Source organism: Ascidia mentula, chromosome 3, assembly GCF_947561715.1.
Source record: "Ascidia mentula chromosome 3, kaAscMent1.1, whole genome shotgun sequence".
Classification (NCBI taxonomy): domain Eukaryota; kingdom Metazoa; phylum Chordata; class Ascidiacea; order Phlebobranchia; family Ascidiidae; genus Ascidia; species Ascidia mentula.
Window position 1 is genome coordinate 17,733,207 of NC_138568.1, and position 3,921 is coordinate 17,737,127.

General features: G+C 37.6%; 1 long non-coding RNA gene across 1 annotated transcript; it reads left to right on the forward strand.

Moving 5' to 3' along the window:
• Positions 1–1,246: 1,246 nt before the first annotated feature.
• LOC145895385 (uncharacterized) lies at positions 1,247–2,145 on the forward strand. The gene is made up of 3 exons (XR_014401623.1): positions 1,247–1,448; positions 1,847–1,920; positions 2,044–2,145. It is a non-coding gene; the product is annotated as an uncharacterized LOC145895385 (long non-coding RNA).
• The last annotated feature ends 1,776 nt before the right edge of the window (positions 2,146–3,921 follow it).

Genomic DNA, 3,921 nt, shown 5'->3' on the forward strand with positions numbered 1-3,921 from the left:
CAAGTACAAAAATGCACAGTCAATTGATCCCCGAAATGATTTGCAAGCCGCATGCGGCCCTTATAAGGCGTACAAGTTCTCAACGCATGCTCCAGAAGAAAGGAAACAAGACACAATTCATCTGAACCAAACCTCCCCAAGCAGTTTTTCGAACTGACTTCAGGATAAATTACAAGGAAATGCTTGGACTAAAATCCGCATATACGTAGAGAATTCTTCCCACCCATTAAAGCTAAATGTTTTGTTAGAGAACCAACACGATGAATAAAGCAGCCTTTCTGGTCATGTTTGCATGATTGATGCTCATTACCATCGATACAACCAACGGGTGGAGACGAAGACGCAGGCACGACCAGCAAAGTAGTTTGAGTAATTTTAAGAAATGTCTGTATGCAACGCGTTTGATTATTTTTGAAATGCTGTAACTAAAAAGAAAAAAAATATGCCATTAAATTAGCATGAACATTTTGTTAATTGACTCTACTTAATGCAAACCCCTACCAGACCAGATTAAAGACACAACTGGCCAGATTTGGTCGCGGGCCACACTTTGCTCATGTCTGCACTAATACGTACTGCGACTCAAAAATATCATAGTGTGTTTTTTCTTCGACAAAGCGCCGCCTCCAGCATTGCCGACGGCATATTGTAAAACCCGTAGATCCATAAATCTCACAAACAAAGGAAATAATCCGACAAATAATCGGAAAAGAAAGGGAAGAAAAACGCGTCGTTCTGCGAAACAAACAATCCATCTCTTGGAAGACAACTCTTTTCTACGAAATGTTTTTCACAACAAATTCCTTGCGAGCAAATGTTTTTGTCTTATAAAGTTGGAAATGGAAACAAAACCAGAATATCAAACATGAGAACAATACTCATATTAATTCTTTTTCGAGTTGAACGCCTTTGGGCCAAATGTAATTGTTTGTGGTCGAAAACCAGCCAATTGCAAACACTGCCCTACAGGTCTCGTCAGTGCAGCTGACTATTTTACGTCTGAATGTATTTTTGGAAGTGAAACTTTTCCCTTACCGTTCTCTGCTAAACTAAAAAAGTTGTTGAAACAAAATATTTTCTCCAGTTTTGATTGAAAAACTACAAAAGCTATCAATCTCGCCGAAAGAACACAGCCATTTACCAGGAAAAGACGGCAAGAAACAAACGACCTGTTTCCTTCACATTGTATATTATCCATGGTGCTTGGGCGAAGTTTTGCACTTGTCTTCGGTCGCAGCAGTGGAACGGAAAACGACAGTGGGAAAAAGAATATACGAATTTCTGCATGTATTTTGTCTTTTTCCAGCTAACTTTTAACAATAACTGACATAAAATGAATAAAGTGTGTCTTGTCGTTATGCTTGCTTGCTTGATGCTCTTCAGCATCGATACAACGAACGGGTGGAGAAGACGAAGAGGTAGCGACCAGAAGCCAGTGCGCGATGCTGGTAAGAAGTCAATTTCTACTGGTTAAAAATAGAAACCTCGTGAATTACAACAACACAAAACTTTAATTATATTTGTGGTAACGGAGTATGTAAAAACCAACTGTTGCAAGCGTGAAAAGTCGATTTCCTTTCATTAATTACTCAATTCCACCGCTGTATGTTTCGTAAACAAAACAAGCGAGACTCTTAGGAACGATCATTGCAACTGATGTTGCAAAACGATAGCTTTTATTTCATGTCGTTTATAAAAAATAAGCAATATATGCAAAAAGACAAGCTGCACGCTTCGATGTACATAGTTTTTAGCAACACAAACCAATGTGGTCGCCACAACTTTATGTATCATTTGTTTCTAACCAGTTATAATTATTTTAAAATATTTTTATTTGTCTTTTTAGCATTAATGCAACTGGAGGAGTTGGCGGACATGCTTGATGATGAGCGAAACGAGCATGCGGAAAAATGAAAACATGTTAGTGACGAATAAATTGTTGAAAAAGAAAATAAATAAATATTAGCATAAAATATTGATTAAAGTAATTTTGCAATCCACCATGCAGTAAATTGGAGTAACCGTCATCCCTTTGTTATGCAGATAAACATCAAAACTCGGAAAATTTCCATGTACACAGGAAACCAACATCACCTTTTCAAAGAACAATAAATATATCTTAAACTTTGGTACTGTGCCTGATGTGATGAGTATGTATATGGATTTTACTGGTATTTAGGCAGACAATGACAACATTTTACGCCAGTTGATGTATAGTTTTACACCAATGCAAATAACCCCAATTATCTATTGGAAAACATTGGAACGTTTGCCCGACTTGTAAATTTTTCTCCAAACTTTACTTTCTAACTTAACACGCAGTATACGAACGATGGAAACCAAGTTCTCGGGGCCTAGCAAAATCATCCGGTGCGCAGTTGCGTTTAACGTATTAAGTAAATTGCCAAATCACATTTATTTAAACAATTTGTACTTTGCCCCAAAACAACTACGCTAATAAACAGTAAAATTTAGAAGAACAACTGACAACGATAAAACAAGAAAAGACATCGATTCAGGTAAACACGTGACTGAAGTAAACCGTGCTTGCTATTTAGTTGGGATTGAACAATGAAGTAAGGAAAGTTACAAAATGATCTTGAGCAGCACTGTGGGCCGCTATGTTTGTTGCACGAAATATATGCTCTAAGAAAGGAAATAGGGAAGAATCCATCGTTAACTGCTTCAAACTAGCTCCAAAATAAAGCACTAAAAAACGTTGCAACGTTTTTTCCAGAAAAACATTGTTTTTGGAAGCATATATATATCTTTGAAAACAGCCAATTCCACGAAATGTTTTCAGACGTTTTTTTCCATCTGACAAACAGATTTTTCCTAACTGTGCAAGCATTTGATAATTGCTAAACACAACCTTTTTTTCTTTGTTGAGGTCGAAAGGGTGAACTTTTCAGAAATCAAAAAAATCGATGGATTAGTCACGAAACGAAGAATGTAATCAAAACACGTAACAATAATTTACAGATTATCCAAAAAATTTGGGCACTTTTAGTGCGGCTCACACTTACGCAATGAATTGCTCTGTGCGACCATTTGTTGATTGTTTATTGCGTATAACCACATTGTCTTGTCTGCCACAAGGCCTCAAAATTCTCAATAAAGGAATACTATGAAACAAATGCTTGTATTATGTACATCGTTGCCAATGCAACAACACTTCAACATTTTTAGGATACAACGCAAAATATTTACCAGCACATAAGTTAACTTTACATGTGCTGCAATATGCACGCGTTTCGCGACGAATGTCTTGCTTGCTGTATAGGCGACATTTGCGTTGTGCGTTGCATAATATAACCTCAGCTTAATTACAACAAAGAACACCACAAACCTGTGTTAGGACAAACAGTTTTGTCAATTGTTGCAATACAGAACTCCTTTGCCCTTGATTTGTCATGTCACCCGCTGTAAAAGCCACTCAAGCCACATAATGCTTCAGTGATTGCAATATGCCGCCCTAGACACGCGCCGATCACGTTATCATCACAGGGATCGCTTTTGACGTAGATATACGTCAGCCTCAAGTTAGCCACACGGCAGCCGCACGTCACCGGAAGTTAGCCGCAATGGTCAAACATGCATTCCAACGTGACTTAAGTGTCTTACCTTTTCTGTTGATCACAGACAGAAACAATAAAACAAACCACTTTATTCCCAAGGAATAAACACCAAAACCATGATCAATAAGGTGAGCAAATGGTTAGAACACCATCAAAGGTTTTGGCAAGCACTAGGCCAAAATTCGTTCTAAACTAAACAAACCTAGTGGCCGATTTATAACGTGAGCAAGAGTTAAACAATTACTCGCTACAGTTAACCCGATACAACCCTGACTTGATTGTAAATAACCATTTACTATCTATGCCCATGTTGTTATCCAGTAATTTGCTTATTTGCATATAT